Raw genomic sequence first — 17,699 nt, 5'->3', positions numbered from 1 at the left:
ACATATATATATATATATATATATATATATATATATATATATATATATATATATATGGGGATTGAAGTAGTGATTGAATTGTTGAATGATTTTGAACATGATTAAAATAAAAAAAAGTTTAAGTTTTAAACATACATGTGGAGGATAATAAACAACTTAGGCATGGATGAAATAATAAAAAAATAAATTATAATATAAATAAATGAGGGTTTGAGAGATGAGTTTAGATAAAAATGTTGAGATATATAAATGAGATCGATGGATGAGTTAAGATAAAAAATATTATCTTTGTTAGGTCAAATTAGACTCAATTAAAATTATCAAAATATTATAATTATATTAATAAAAAGAAGAAAAAAAGAAACCTTGAAATAAGGTCCAATGGAATTAGACCCTAGATCTCAAGGTAACCTCTTAGGTACCTTTATCTTATTTTGACCTCATCCTCTATACCAACCTAATAACCCATGTTTCTTTCTCTTCTTTTTCAGCTATTCTCTTAACTTTTCTCATTGAGATTAAGAAACCCTAACTCTAAGAAAGGTGAAGATAAAAAACTTAATTCTTTTCCTTGTTATACTTTGGAATTTCTGTTTTAAAAATTATAGATTAATCTTTTTAGCTACTTTTGAGTAATCTAGACTTCAAATTAATTTATAATTTTTGGATATATTTTGTATGAATCTTTTATAGTTCTAAGGCCTCTAGAATCACTTTAATCTAAGATTGATACATAAAACTATGAGTGACTTGTTAAGGAGATTTATTTGAGCTAAATTGACCTCTTTAGGGATATGATTAGGTTATATTTTTTTAATATTTTAAAGGGTTCCTTTAGTGTTCTACGGAATTTTAAATCGAGTAAATACCACCTTTATAAACCAATATGTGAGTGAATAACACTTTTTGTTTTTAGTCCATTGACAACATTTGAGTGTACATGAATAAATTTGCTTAGTTTCATATTAAATAACTCATAACTATGAACAAAAAGATTAATTTTAGTTTCTTTTACTTTATTTATGCCTTCATTTCAAGTTTATGTCATATATCATGTGCAATATTACAAGTAAAAAACTTTGATTAAACTTATTTTTTATCTAAAGCATAATAGAAGACATTCATAGCTTTAGCATTAAAAAAAAATATTCTCTTTTCAAAATCATTTCATTATTTAGAAGATTTTTAAAAACCAACTTCGACAACATTCCATAAATCAAAATCCATAGAAAGCAAGAAAATTCTTATTCTAGTTTTCTAATAAGTATAGTCTATCCCATTAAATATAATAGGTCGAGTGATGGAGTGATCCTCTTGATTATCTGAAAATATTATTAGATCTTTCTTGGGTGTTAATTCAATTGAGAAAATCTTGCTTTGATGCAAACTATTAGGATCTTAATGACACTAAGAGGGGGATGAATTCATACTATAGAAAATTAACCAATGCTTTATCAAAAAATTTGTATCAAAAAGATGATTAATCAAATACTATATGTGAGTAAAGTTTGTGATTAAGTGAATGATAATAATTAAGTAATCATACACAAAAGTTATAAGCCGGAGAAGGAAAGCAAATCGATTTATAGTGGTTTGATCTTTTCGACCTACGTCTATTCTCGATTCCTCTTCCCTTGAGGCCACTGGCTTTCACTACCAATTCTTTTTCTAATGGACAAATATCACCTACCCTTGTTACAACTTTTCTCCTTTTTATAAGCTTACGAGAGAACCATCACACTTACTTTTTTACAAGAGATCTCCCACCTACTACAATTTAGTATCACAACTAAACTCAAGAAGGAGGAAGAGACTCAAACAATGGCTAAAGAGATATCTTTATAGGCCTATTAACTAAGCTTGAGTAGGGTATTTATAAGCCCTAAGAGGGTTTAAGAATGAAGCTAAATATTTAAATCCCTGAAATTTCAAAATATGAGTGGTACTACCGTCAAAATTGGGCGGTACTACTATCGTAATGAGGCTGCAAATATGTGTTAGGAAACCTGAGGCAATATCAAATACATAGTGGAAGAACAAAAAATAAAAATCTCAGATTTCCTATATAAAAAGGTTTCTCATCGTCATGTAAAAATTGGTGCGTAAAAACTTACAAAATCGAAAAACTATGTGTATATGAAAGATATGTTACCAAGGGAGATCGTATATCCTTGGAAACCTACAGATCTATGTGAGAGGATGAAAGAGGTCAACTATCCTCCTCTCTAGCAATGATTCACATGGCAAGAGTTACCAAGACACTCCTCAAATCGCTGCATAATCCTCCTTTTCATATGCACCACATGATCAAGAAGGGGCCAACCCTTCTTACTGTCTACATGTCCCAAATTGGGGCAGTCGGCTAAGGAGGAGAGGGAGAGAGGAGTATAGGAGGTGGTACCTAAAAAGACTCTAGTTTATGGTCATTTGGTTCCCTAAATAGAGGTTTCTATAAACATACCCTAATGGATCATGTCTTATTGGTACTAGTCATAGGTGCCCTACAAGCCAAACACGTGAGTGATGACACATGTGACATGGTATGCATTTTTTTGTTTATTATTATTATAATATTTTCTCACTTTATATTGCTTATTGCATATATATATATATTATGATGTCCATGGTTCTATGCAATAGAAATTAGATTGTAATGAGATCATGATAATAAGATCGATTCACCTTTAAACAAAAACCATAAATAATCCCGGTCATAGGTTACTCAAGAGGGACGAGATAACTAGACAGACTGGTGTACTATATATCCATCTATATGATGGAGGCAGTTGGTCTCATAATTGCTTGTGTGGGGACACTAGGGATATAGTGTAAGTGCTCATTGGAGAATGAGTTCAATGAATTGATCTGCTTACGAAATATTAGATGGTTGATGATATCTCATTGTTAATAGTAATTTTGTCGTCCTAGTGGTGTATCTGGTCCTTAGACTTGAGACACCAAAGATGTCTTGTATGAGTACTATCCTCTTTGATACCAGACTTATAGATATGGAAGTTCCAAATCTAGTACAACCGGTTATCGAGAGTGGTAGCCAATCTTACGAGGGCTATTGAGTGTCGATAGAGAATCATCCGCTCTCGGTGTCATGAGGGAAATATCTTATGTATTCTTACTCCAACAAATCTCTAGCTAGGGTCATTCAGATTGAGAGAGAAAGAGCTCTCCAAGATTTGAACGAGACTCGAGTAGAAACCATATGAGCTTGATAGCTCCATGCTCGGTATACGGTCTTTGGAATATTATATAGATAGATTATAGATACATGGTAACTAAGGACATACATGTCAAATGAATTGGATTCTCCTATATCGTCCAAGGACTGCGACGTAGTGGCCTAGTATGTCCATAATCGATGAGTCGAATGAATTATTATAGAGGTAATAATTCACTAAGCTAGAAAAAGTTCTGGCAGGTATGACTCACGACTAGCTCGATATTGGGCCTAGAGAGTTACACACATATATTAGGTATTGCGATGAGTATAGGTTCGAATATGAGATATCCATTGGAGCCCATATCTTATTGGATATCCAATAAGCTCCTGAATTATTGGATCCTATAGATAAAATCCAATAAGAGCCAATAAGAGATTATTGGGTAGAGATTCATTAATCTAGGAGGCTTGGGTAGTTGGATGGAGATCCAGTACCTAATAGAGCAGAATTCATTAGGGTTAAGTTGATAGAGGGGTCTCAATAAATAGACGAAAAACAAAAGGCCATAGGCTAGGCCTTTTTGGCTGTTATCATCTATTTTCCTCTCCCTTTGTCCTCCTCAACCAACAACCTCTATTTCGGGCATATGGAGATTTGGCAGCGAGTTGAGGAGCGTCTTCACAGCCTTTGTTGTGTGTTTCATCGCTAGAGAGGAGGACATTTGTCCTCCTTCATCATCTCTCACAAATCTATAGGATTTCAGAGATATACAATCTCCCTAGGTAATACATATTTTTTATATATGTAGCTTTTGATTTTGTAGCTTTTACGCACTAATCTTCGCATGACGATAAAACCTTTTTGGAAATCTAGGATTTTTCTTTTTGTTCTTCCGCTGCGCATGTGATGTTGCCCCTAGATTTTCCAATAGTGATATCAGAGTCAGATTGTTTATGCAAAAGATTAGATTTTAAACTACGTGTATTATGTTTTAGAAATGCTTTTGAAATTAAAATTATTGACGCAAAGGCGAGAAAGGGCAACAATTATTGTTGCCCTTATAGATTGGTCAAAGGTTGCTTGCAGCCTTAGCTAGCACTTGCGTGCAGGCAAGCTGCCTGCAATTGCAAGAGTGGCGCTTGCAATGGTGGTGTCCACGAACGAGCCGCCTAAGGGAGCAGCACTCGCCCGCAAGTGCGATCGCCACCCGCAGGCAAAGAGGGGCACTCACCCGCATGGGTGGCGTCGCCCGCGGGCACTATTAGGATCAAGTCGGCACTAAGAGGGGGGGTGAATTAGTGCTTACGAAAAAAAAAACCGTCGGTTTTGAAAACTTTGTTCGATGAAATCGTATCGGAAAGACGTTTAAACTTAAAATATTTGCAAGAGTAGTAATGAGCAGGTAAAGCAGTTACAAAATAAGTAAACAAGTAGAGAAAGAGAGGCACACCAAGTTTATAGTGGTTTGATCGTCGTGACCTACATCCTCTATCGATTCCTCTTCTGTCAAGGCCACTAGCATCTACTAACGATCTTTCTTCAATGGGCGAGGATCAACTATCTTTACAACTCTATTCTCCTTTTGATAGGCTCATGAGAGAACGTTAACAACCCCACTCACTCCTCTCTTAAACAGAAATCAACACTTAGACTAGAGGAGGAGAAATCGCTTGCTACATGAAGTACATATATGACTCCACTCTTGCTTAGTGGTATATATTGGGCTCCAAGATGCTAGTCATAGGTGCCCAACAAGCCAATCACGTGAGTGATGGCACGTGTGACTTGATACAGAATCTTTTTGCTTATTATATTTTGGCGTATATCACTTTATAACTATTACATAAATGCATATATATATATATATATATATATATATATATATATATATATATATATTATGATGTCCTTGGATTTGTGCAATGGGAATCAGATCGTGATGAGATCACGATAATGAGATCGATTCACCTTTAAACACATATCCTAAATAATCCCAGTCATAGGTTACTCGAGAGGGACATCGTGATAATCGGACAGACTAGTGTGCTGTATACCCGTCCATATGATGGATGTGTTGAATCTCGTATTTTGATGATGAAACCACTTGATATATGTTTATGATTTAATCTGTTTTAAGTGTGCAGGATTAACTACGATAGAAGAAAGACATGCAGCAGGAGTCGTGCCGGAGTCAAGACAATGATCACGTTGGTGTTGAATCTCGTATTTTGATGATGAAACTAATTGATAATTATGTTTATGTTTAACTGCATTTTGAGTGATGCAGGTCTACTCGATCAGGATTAGACAGTTAACACAGGAGGAATTGACGTTGTGCCGGAGGAGATCACGTCAGGGTATTGGACGGCAGAAGGCTTCGGACGTCGGGCGTCGGGCCAAGGAGAGTGAAATTGCACCAAGGATATTGGGGTTGCGGAGGTCAACCGCCGATTGGGCAACAAGCCGCAAGAGAGGACGATGCACCGAAGAATCGGACGAAGCGCCAACCAATGACGTGCCGGGCAACAGAATGTCAATTCGCGTTGTAATAATTGTCTAGATCGGAGTAGAGTTTTGGCTTGTGTGTGCAGGATTAACTACGATAACGATGAAGACATAAAGCGAAACAAAGTGCCGGAGTCAAGTACGAAGGATTCGTTGGGAGTTCGAGAGTTCGACGGAAGTCCGAAGGTTCGTCGGGAATGCTGCCGGAACTAGCCGAGAATGAGTAGGGAGCTTGCCGAAGGGTTTTTCGGAAGCTCACCAAAAGGTTCGTCGGAAGTTCAAGGAGCTCACCGAGAAAGATCGGAGCTTGCCAAAGAAGCTCATTGGAACTCACCGAGATCAAATCGTGAAGTCTACGAGCTTGTCGGGAGTCCGCAGAATGGTTTCCGAGAGTTTGTCGGAAGACCGCCGGAAGTTCGCCGGAAGCTCGTCGAAAGAAGTCTTGACTTGCAGACTTTGTAATAGCTTAGAAAATGTCTTTAAATTCGTAGTTAGCACGTTACTTAGGGTTAGGATTAGGTGTTAATCCTATAACCCAAGTAGGGGCCAATTGGGCCCGAGTTTGGACTGGTTTGGGCCAAGTTTGGAGCCCAAACTAGTAAGCTGTAAGGGTCTGGCGGTGGCACCGCCCAGCACCCGAGAGCTGGGCGGTGGCACCGCTTGACTGGGCGGTGGCATCGCCCAGCACCCGAGAAGTCGAGCGGTGGCACCGCTAGTGCAACGGTCGACAGGCGGTGGCACCGCCAGCCTCGGGAACTCGAGGGAATTCAAATTTTGGAGATCAAATTTGAATCCTCTTGGGGTCTATAAATACCCCCCAATTCTCAGCTGAGAAAATAACCTTTTGAGAAGCTAGAAGTTGAGAAAAGCTTTAGGAAAAGTCTTGTTTTTAATAGCTTGAGTGTTCACCTCCTTTCTTTTCATTGAAATCTTTGTAAAAGGGTGAACCACTTGTAAGAGGTTGTAAGAGGGGTGTAAGAAGGAGGTTGATCTTCGCCTAGTAAAGGAAGATCATTAGTGGATGCCAGTGGCCTCGACGGAAGAGGAATCGGAGGAGTGGATGTAGGTCACGATTGACCAAACCACTATAAACTACCATCTTCTCTGGTTTGCATTTTATTCTTGCCATTTACATACTGCAAACTACTTTACTTAGTCACTACGCTTCCAAACACTTCTAAGTTATTAAGCTTTTCAAGTTCGGTTTTTTATCGTACGAAAGATTTTTCTAAAATCGAAGTTTTAATCCGCTGCACTAATTCACCCCCCCCTCTTAGTGCCGCTCCGATCCTAACAATTGGTATCAGAGCCCGGTATTTTCTCATTTCGGATTTACACCCGAGAGAAATGGCTCTTCATGGCTTTCAAGAGGGCTTATCGGTTGTTCGTCCACCGTTGTTTAACGGGACGGACTACACTTATTGGAAAACTCGAATAAGAGTTTTCTTACTTTCATTGGATTTGAATTTATGGCACATAGTCGAAAATGGATTTGAAATGTCTTCTCTTCCGATGAACCTTTGGAATGATTTGGAGAAGAAGATGTTTTCTCTAAATGCAAAGGCTATGAATGCCTTATATTGTGCACTTGACAAAAATGAATTTAATCGCATTTCGATGTGTGACTCGGCTTTTGATATTTGGAGAACTCTAGAGGTCACTCATGAAGGCACTAGCCAAGTGAAAGTGTCCAAAATCAATATTCTTGTGCATTCTTACGAACTTTTCCGGACGAAACCAAGTGAGTCCATCGGAGACATGTACACCCGTTTCACGGATGTCATCAATGGACTCAAAGCTCTTGGTAAAAGTTTTTCTAATTTTGAACTAGTCACTAAAATCTTAAGATTCCTTCCAAAAAGTTGGGATTCTAAAATAACCGCAATACAAGAAATAAAAGATTTAAATATTTTTCCACTTGAAGAACTAATCGGTTCGTTGATGACATATGAAATGGTGCACAATACACATGATGAACATGATGAACAAAATCACCTTCCAAAGAACAGGAAGGATTTGGAACTCCGGACAAATGAATACCACTTGAGCGATGACTCAAGTGATGAGGACAATGATGAACTTGAACTTCGAACACTAAATCTTAATAAGTTTATTAAATAAAAATCTAAAATAAACAATGAACTTGAACGGAGGAAGAGGCCAAAGAAGAGGAAGGCAACCAAGGATGAATCAAGAACTTCTAAAGGTGAAACGACGAATTGGGCTTTGACGGGCTTCGACTACAAGGTAAGTAACTCAACTCTCTTGAATTATTTTGAAATTACATAATACTTTTCATGAGTTATTTTTTATTTAGTTTAGGATTAATTTTCTTAAAAATTACATGAAAATAAAAAATTAGAAATCATGCTTATCATTCTAGTAATTTTGAAAATAATTATGAAAATTGTATGATTTTGATTAAAATGCCTTATGAAATATGATATCATGCCTAATGAATTTATTTTTTGAAACTATGCATGATGATGATGAGTTTTGAGTAATTTATAGTTTATTAATTATTGATGACTTCCATAATGATCTTTTATGATTCATGGATTATCGATTTTTATCATGATGAAAGTTGCTTTTAAAAATGATGCATGGATTTTGTATGCAAACTAAGTATGAAAAGATAGATTCACCTAAAAAGAAAAATGCATGACTACAACAAATAACAAAATGATTTTGTTTGAAAATACCTTATGCCCAAGGAAACCATCATTAATGAATATGCTTTATGTTTAATAGTTTCTTTGGCTTATATACCTTATCATGATAAATATTTTGAAAAGTTTGTATTATACTTGATGATTATTATACATGATGATTTATTGGTCTTGAAGTTATTCAATTTTGATTAAATGAAATCATGTTTGACTTGAAGTAATGAGTTGAAATCAATTTTTTTTGGAATTATGTGTTGCACTTTTTTATCTTGATGATCTTTGATTTTTTTTGTTTTAAAACGATGATGCATGGATTTGAAAGAAAAGGACATGCATGCATGGAATCAATCAATAAGTTGAAACAAAAGGAGGCAAGATTTTTTATTGAAAATTTTCTTTTTCTCTATCTTATTGATTTATACCTAAGAGATCAATAAAATTATTTATGCCATTTTGAATCTCTTGAAAGAAATGTTGAGATTTTGATGATTTAGACGATTTGAATTTGAATGAGTTTTATCTAAAATCATGATCTTGATTCCGTGATATTTACAAATTAAGATTTATTATGAATCAAGATTTTTCATTAATCGATCTCCTAAGATTTTCTTTTGATTATTTATGAGTAGATTTTTCAAAAAGAAATCATGTCTTTTGGTATTCACATGTTCTAATCCTTCATGATAAAATTTTTATGTAATTCCTTATATTCATGAAATGTTTATCACCCAATTATTTTCTTCTTGATATTCCTTATGTGGTGATATAAAATTATGCATGAAATACTCTTGAGATTATTTTGATGCATACAAATGAAAAGTTATGATCATGCATGGTAGGATGCAATTTGACAAATTAATACCATTATGATTTGAAATATTTATAATTTGGAATGATGCATACAATACTTATGCTTTTTATTATGATAATATATGTGATGTATTGCATATGATGTGAATCATAAGATTTTATATGCATGAATTGAGATTTTGTTCTCCTATGATTCTTTTCGCTATTAACTAACAAGAAACTTGTTCTTGTAAACCATGATACGCTACTTGATATCTTGATAATTTATAACTTGAGTTTTCCTTTTGAATCAAAATTGTTTCATATCATGTTTTCTATTTACAATTGAAGAAATTTGTCAAAAATGATATATGTCTTTTGACAATCAATTTTATCTTTGTTATTTACCCTTGTCATGATTTGAAGATTATAGTAAAGGGAAATGAATTACATGATTGTATTGTTCTTCCCTTCTTTTTGACAATGACAAAGGGGGAGATAGCTAGCTTGCACAAGTCAAGGAGATGCAAAACTTGATTGCTAGCTTGTCTATCTTAAGTAGCAAAGATTGCTAACTTGCTTATTTCAAGAAGCAAAAGTTGTCTTCTTGAATATTACTATCTTGCCTATCTCAAGAAGCAAAACATGCTAACGTGAACATCTAGCAAACTTGTATATTTCAAGAAGCAAGGGTTGCTTTCTTGTACATCTCAAAACTACTAGCTTGCATGCTCTAAAAATATTGTAAAATTTGCTAGCTTGTATGTTGTAGAAATTACTATCATACTACCTTGCATATCTATGATGATAGCAAAATTGCATAATGATAAAACTAGGAGATTATGTTAATTATGCAATGTTGGTATCCAATGTTGAACTTGGATATTTCAAAAACTTGCAACTTGCACATTGCAATAGGAAGCAAGAGTCATGGGCCTACATAAGAAAGCTATCTTGCATTTGCTTTCGAAATTTTTACTAGCTTGTATGTTGCAAAACTTGCTCACTTTTTCAAAAACTTTGCTAGCTTGTACTTTGTAAAGGAAGCAAAAATAGCACTTCTCTAAAGAGAAGAAAGAACTTACTATTTTGAACATCACAAAAATTTGCTACCTTGCATGATGTAAAATTTGCTAAGATCACTATCTCAAAAGAGTTGCTATCTCAAAAAAGTAAATGTGCTATCTTGTCTATCTCAAAATACAAAGCATGCTAACTTGTTACGGAAGCAAAATTGCTAGCTCAAACATTGCAAAGGAAGCAAAAATTTGCTAGCTTGAAACTTGCTAGCATGTAGTCTAAAGAGAAGCAATTAGTTGTTATATCAAGAAATGCAAACATGCTAAACTAACACATATTTAATTGCTAGATTGCATGATGATAAAATTTGATACTATGTTTTTCATGCAATGTATGAAACTTTTCTTCTCTAAACACATAAGAGTAGGAACTTCTCCTTTTTGTTGATGACAAAGGGGGAGAAGTATATTGATGACTTCATGCATTAAATTGAATATTTTATATATTTGCATGATGGTTTAAATGATTATCAGAACTAGTGATGAATGTTACTTGGATTTGGGGTAATCCAAGTGTTCTATCAATGGCATATTGATAGGGGGAGTTTGGTTAAACTCCGGGGAGTTAAAGTTAACTCCGTTAGTCATCAATTAGTTGTCATCATCAAAAAGGGGGAGATTGTTAAATCTCGTATTTTGATGATGAAACTAATTGATAATTATGTTTATGTTTAACTGCATTTTGAGTGATGCAGGTCTACTCGATCAGGATTAGACAGTTAACACAAGAGGAATTGACGTTGTGCCGGAGGAGATCACGTCAGGGTATTGGACGGCAGAAGGCTTCGGACGTCGGGCGTCGGGCCAAGGAGAGTGGAATTACGCCAAGGATATTGGGGTTGCGGAGGTCAACTGCCGATTGGGCAACAAGCTGCAAGAGAGGACGATACACCGAAGAATCGGACGAAGCGCCAACCAATGACGTGCCGGGCAATAGAATGTCAATTCACGTTGTAATAATTGTCTAGATCGGAGTAGAGTTTTGGCTTGTGTGTGCAGGATTAACTACGATAACGATGAAGACATAAAGCGAAACAAAGTGCCGGAGTCAAGCACGAAGGATTCGTTGGGAGTTCGAGAGTTCGACGGAAGTCCGAAGGTTCGTCGGGAATGCTGCCGGAACTAGCCGAGAATGAGTAGGGAGCTTGCCGAAGGGTTTTTCGGAAGCTCGCCAAAGGGTTTTTCGGAAGCTCGCCAAAAGGTTCGTCGGAAGTTCAAGGAGCTCACCGAAAAAGATCGGAGCTTGCCAAAGAAGCTCATTGGAACTCGCAGAGATCAAATCGTGAAGCCTACGAGCTTGTCGGGAGTCCGTAGAATGGTTTCCGAGAGTTTGTCGGAAGACCGCCGGAAGTTCGCCGGAAGCTCGTCGAAAGAAGTCTTGACTTGCAGACTTTGTAATAGCTTAGAAAATGTATTTAAATTCGTAGTTAGCACGTTACTTAGGGTTAGGATTAGGTGTTAATCCTATAACCCAAGTAGGGGCCAATTGGGCCCGAGTTTGGACTGGTTTGGGCCAAGTTTGGAGCCCAAACTAGTAAGCTGTAAGGGTCTGGCGGTGGCACCGCCAGACTGGGCGGTGGCACCGCTTGACTGGGCGGTGGCACCACCCAGCACCCGAGAAGTCGGGCGGTGGCACCGCCAGTGCAACGGTCGACAGGCGGTGGCACCGCCAGCCTCGGGAACTCAAGGGAATTCAAATTTTGGAGATCAAATTTGAATCCTCTTGGGGTCTATAAATACCCCCCAATTCTCAGCAGAGAAAACAACCTTTTGAGAAGCTAGAAGTTGAGAAAAGCTTTAGGAAAAGTCTTGTTTTCAATAGCTTGAGTGTTCACCTCCTTTCTTTTCATTGAAATCTTTGTAAAAGGGTGAACCACTTGTAAGAGGTTGTAAGAGGGGTGTAAGAAGGAGGTTGATCTTCGCCTAGTAAAGGAAGATCATTAGTGGATGTCGGTGGCCTCGACGGAAGAGGAATCGGAGGAGTGGATGTAGGTCACGATTGACCAAACCACTATAAACTACCGTCTTCTCTGGTTTGCATTTTATTCTTACCATTTACATACTGCAAACTACTTTACTTAGTCACTACGCTTCCAAACGCTTCTAAGTTATTAAGCTTTTCAAGTTCGGTTTTTTATCGTACGAAAGATTTTTCTAAAACCGAAGTTTTAATCCGCTGCACTAATTCACCCCCCCCTCTTAGTGCCGCTCCGATCCTAACAGTTAGGAGTTCGAGAGTTCGACGGAAGTTCGGACAGTCATCAGAGGTTCTGCGGGAACAAATCCAAGAAGTCCATGAGCTTGCCAAAGAAGCTTGTCGGAACTCGCTAAGTGGATCGTCGCAAGTCCATGAGTTTGCCGGAAGTCCGCAGGAGCATCACCGAGGGTTCATCGGATGATCGATGGAAGTTCGCCGGAAGCTCGCAGGAAGAAGCGATTGACACACCGGAGCAAGTTGCAGTAAATGTCTTAGGGAATATCGTAGTTAGCACAATGTTTAAGTTGGAAATGGGAGGTGATCCCATTAACTTAATCTTAGGGCAACTGGGCCCCTGAAAAACCTAAATTGGGCCGAATGGATCAACCCATTCGGACCCTGATTTCTGCTGGGAGGTGCAACCGCCCAAGCCAGGAGATGGCACCGCCTGGGCTAAGTCTCCGAGCGAGACTGAGCGTTGCAACCGCCCCAAGCTAGGAGGTGGCACCTCTTGGGCTAAGTCTCCGAGCGAGACTAGGCGGTGCAACTGCCCCAACCAGGAGGTGGCACCGCCTGGGCTCAGTCTCCGAGCGAGACTGGGCGGTGCAACCTCCCCTGACAGGAGGTGGCACTGCCTGGGCTCGGTCTCCGAGCACTGGCTGAGCGGTGCAACCGCCTCAGTCAGGAGGTTGCACCGCTTGAGCTCGGTCTTCGAGCTCTGGCAGGAGGTGCAACCGCCCCTGACAGGAGGTGGCATCGCCCAGAGGCTCAGTCTTCGAGCTCTGCCAGGCAGTGCAACCGCTCCAGTCAGGAGGTGCAACTGCCTGATCCTGGAATTCCGGGAATTGACAGTTTTGAGCTCCAAATTTGAACTGGGTTGGGGCCTATAAATACCCCACCCATTTAGCACTGAAAGCACACAACATACACCGAAATCTTGATCTTGTTCTATGATTTTTAGAGCTCAAAATTGTTGTAAAGGCCAAAAGTTCTTCTCCCTCTTTTCTTCCAAGTTCTGAGCTTTAAAGAGAGGAGAGAAAATTCTGTAAGGGTTGTCTCCTAAGCCCGTCAAAAGGAGTGAAACTGTAAAAGGGTGGTTGGCATTCGCCTATTGAAGGAAGGCCTCTAGTTGACATCGGTGACCTCGTCGGTGGAGGAAGCCAAAAGTGGAGTAGGTCAAGATTGACCGAACCACTCTAAGTCTCGGTTTGCATTTACTTTGAGCATATTATCTTTACTACAAACCTCCTCTAAAGCTTAATGCTTTCTGTGCATATACGATCGGGTTTCAAGCTTTGCACTTGCCGAATCAGCGTTTAGACGTAAATTTGTTTTTTGTACGATCATCATATTTCAGTTTGCGTTTATGTTTTGATTTCTATCATAACTGCAAACTGCCTTTATATCCTTGCTTAAACAGCATCTCGCCTAATCAAGTGATTTACGAATCAGCATTTAGACGTAAATCAGTTTCTTCGTACGAACGTCGTATTTCAGTTTGCGCTTATATTATGGTTTTCATCATAACTGCAAACTGCCTTCATAGATTGACTTTAACGTCATCTTGCTTGATCTTAAGTTAAAGTAATCTTAGAATCGGCTTTCATACCGAAATCATTTTTATCGTTCGAACGTTCTTTTATCGTTGAAAGATTTCCGCTGCACTAATTCACCCCCCCCCTCTTAGTGCTCTTGATCCTAACAATTGGTATCAGAGCCCGGTATTTCTCATTTTGGATTTACACCCGAGAGAAATGGCTCTTCATGGCTTTCAAGAGGGCTTATCGGTTGTTCGTCCACCGTTGTTTAACAAATTGGACTCCACTTATTGGAAAACTCGAAGGAGAGTTTTCTTGATTTCTATGAATTTGGATTTATGGAATATCGTTGAAAACGGTTTTCAACTTCCCTCTAAACCGATGAACGAATGGTCGGATTTGGAGAAGAAGTATTTTTCTTTAAATGCAAAGGCTATGAATGCCTTATTTTGCGCTTTGGACAAAAATGAGTTCAATCAGATTTCTACGTGCGAAACGGCTTTTGACATTTGGCGAACATTTGAAATCACGCACGAGGGAACTAGTAGAGTCAAAGACTCGAAAGTTAACATTTTATTGCATGATTTTGAGCTTTTTCGAATGCAACCAAGCGAGACTATAGGCGACATGTACACCTGTTTCACGGATGTCGTCAATAGTTTAAGAGCTCTTGGAAAATGTTTTTCGGATTTTGAACTCGTAAACAAGATTTTACGTTCTCTTTCTAAGAAGTGGGATTCAAAAGTAACTACAATACAAGAAGCTAAAAACCTAAACAACTTACCACTTGAAGAACTAATTGGTTCTTTGATGACATATGAAATGGTGCACAATGCACATGATGAACATGATGAACAAAATCACCTTCCAAAGAACAGGAAGGATTTAGAACTCCAGACAAATGAATACCACTTGAGCGATGACTCAAGTGATGAGGACAATGATGAACTTAAACTTCAAACACTAAATCTTAATAAGTTTATTAAACAAAAATCTAAAATAAACAATAAACTTGAACGAAGGAAGAGGCCAAAGAAGAAGAACATAAAGTGGGATAAATCGAGCTCCTCCGAAGACGAGGAGAAAATCAAGAAAGGCGAGGTGGCAAACTATGCCTTAACGACATTCAACGATGAGATAATCAAAACCCCCTTAATTTATTTCGAAATTACATGATGCTCTTCATAATGCATTTTCTTTTTTAGTATAGAATTAATTTTCTTGAAAATTACATGTTTTAAAAAAATGATGAAAATGCAAAATTTATGATCATGCTAGTAGTTCTGAAAGTAATCATGAAAAATACATATTTTATGATAAACAAACAAAATGATTTTGATTGAAAATATGAAATCATGCTTGATGATAATGATGTTTTGATACCATGATTTTATTCTATGCATGAGATTTTAAAAATCGTGTTTATTGGTTTTATAATTATGGATGATGAATCTTACGATTTTCGATTTTCACGGTTATGAAAGTGCCTTATTGATCTTTGTCATAATAAAACTTGCACTTTCAATTTTAAAACATGCTAAATGTTTGGCATAGATGAAATAAAATCATATGAATTAAAACAACTAAAAAGAGAAAAGTATTTTTCTTGAAAATTTATTTTTCTCTACCTTATTGACTTTTTCAATAAGAGATTAATAAAATTATCTATGCCATTTTGAATCTCTTGAAAGTAATGTTGAGATTTTGATGATTTGAATTTAATGGGTTTTATCGAAATCATGATCTTAATTTCCCATGATTTATAACTTGAAATCATTTATGAATCAAGATAACCTACTTTGTGTTCTTATTGAAATTTATTGAAATGAATCGTGATTTCTTAGAATTATAACTTGAGAATTCTTTTTATAAATCAAAATAACTTACTATGATTCTTTCTTTTTGCTATTTGAGTTATCAAAAAGAATCATAATATGTCTCTTAATATTCATAATTTGTTTACATGATTCGTAAATCTCATTACCAATTCTTCTTGATATTCCTTATGTGATGATATGAATACATGAAATATTCATTAATTTATTTTGATGTATACAAATGAAAAGTTATGATCATGCATGGTAGTATATAATTTGACAAAATTGATACCATCATGATATGAAGCATTTATGATTTGTAATGATGCATGCAATACTTGAGCTTTTTAATTATGATGTGATGTATTGCATATAATGTAAATCATGATTTAAAATGCTATGAGTTATTACTAAAATGATGTATTATAAATGTTGATTTAATGTCATGAATACTCTAAATGATGAATGTTTGGTATCATGATCAAAATGTTGATAAATAGTTAAAAATTTAAGTATCATGTATAATTTGCTCATAATATTGATTGATTTATTCAGTATCATGCATAAATGAAATATAAGATTTTTGAAATTGTGTATATTCGAATTTGAAAATATAATGATACACAAATAAGATTGAAACTTACCTTTGTCATAATTTAGAAATTAACGTAAAGGATCTTCCATTCTTTTTGACAATGACAAAGGGGGAGCAAAACATGCTTGAAAGCTAATTTGCTAGCTCATATAATTCAAAAAAAAAAGGAGAAAGAAAATAATTACACTTCTCAAAAGAAAAGGAATTGCTTTCTTGAACATCTCAAAATTACTAGCTTGCGTGTCATAAAATTGTAAACTTGCCATCGTACTACCATGATGATGAGCATGCCTTACCTTCATGATTGTAATTGAATATCTATAGCAAAACCTTGTTTGAATGCAAGAAAGAGTCAAATTTTATTTTCAGATTTTCTTGATCCTAACAATCAGATTTTCTCGATACATTACTGAACTTAACAAGCATATGTCATAACAAGTTTAGTTCATATTATTGATTTTTGACATATGTAATCAACTAGCAAATACATCTCTCATACACATATCATGTGAAAAATATTTTTTTTTGAGAAATGGATTTGATGAATATGGATGAAAGTGTTTTTACTTGCAAGGATTTGTTTCACATACATATCTTGATCCTTGTAAAAATGAAGCATGATTTAATCTCTCATCGATTTTAACTTCACTCGAAGTAAACTCACAAATAGCATGTATCACAAATAGTCTTCCTCCTTCATGCAAAAAGATAATAACAGATAAAAAGGAAGAAGATTTTAAAGCTATCTCCATGTCATGTTTTCCTTGAGATGTTTGTATAATTGATATCCTATCACTCACTGTTGGAAAATGATATGAACCTAGTTATGACATGAATAATTACAAGCACTTATGCTTAAAATTTGCTTATATCGTTCTCCTTTTTGTTGATGACAAAGGGGAGAAATATATGAATTGATGCTATGAACACAGATGCTATGATTATGTCATGCTTGCATCATCAAGAGATATATGAATTAATATGATTGTCATATTTGCAATGCTTGCATCATCAAAAGATATATGAATTGATGCTATGATTGCCAAATTTGCATTATGTTATGTTTGCATCATGCGTTAAGATATCAAGAACTTGTATCGTAATTTTACGCGTTGATATCTTACCATGTGATGAAATGCTACAATTGATAAACACTTGAAATGTTTGCGTTATGATATCAAAAGCTTACATCGCAATTTTACATGTTGATATTTGATAATAGCAAACTTGCATGATGATAAAACTTGATATTATGTTTTTCATGCAATGAGTTGAACCAATATCACAAACACTTGATTGTGATACTTCTCCTTTTTGTTGATGATAAAGGGGGA

Source organism: Musa acuminata, chromosome BXJ3-10 (genome assembly GCF_036884655.1).
Source record: "Musa acuminata AAA Group cultivar baxijiao chromosome BXJ3-10, Cavendish_Baxijiao_AAA, whole genome shotgun sequence".
Taxonomy (NCBI): Eukaryota; Viridiplantae; Streptophyta; class Magnoliopsida; order Zingiberales; family Musaceae; genus Musa; species Musa acuminata.
The sequence above is the reverse complement of the archived record's forward strand: the minus strand, read 5'-3'. Positions refer to the sequence as shown.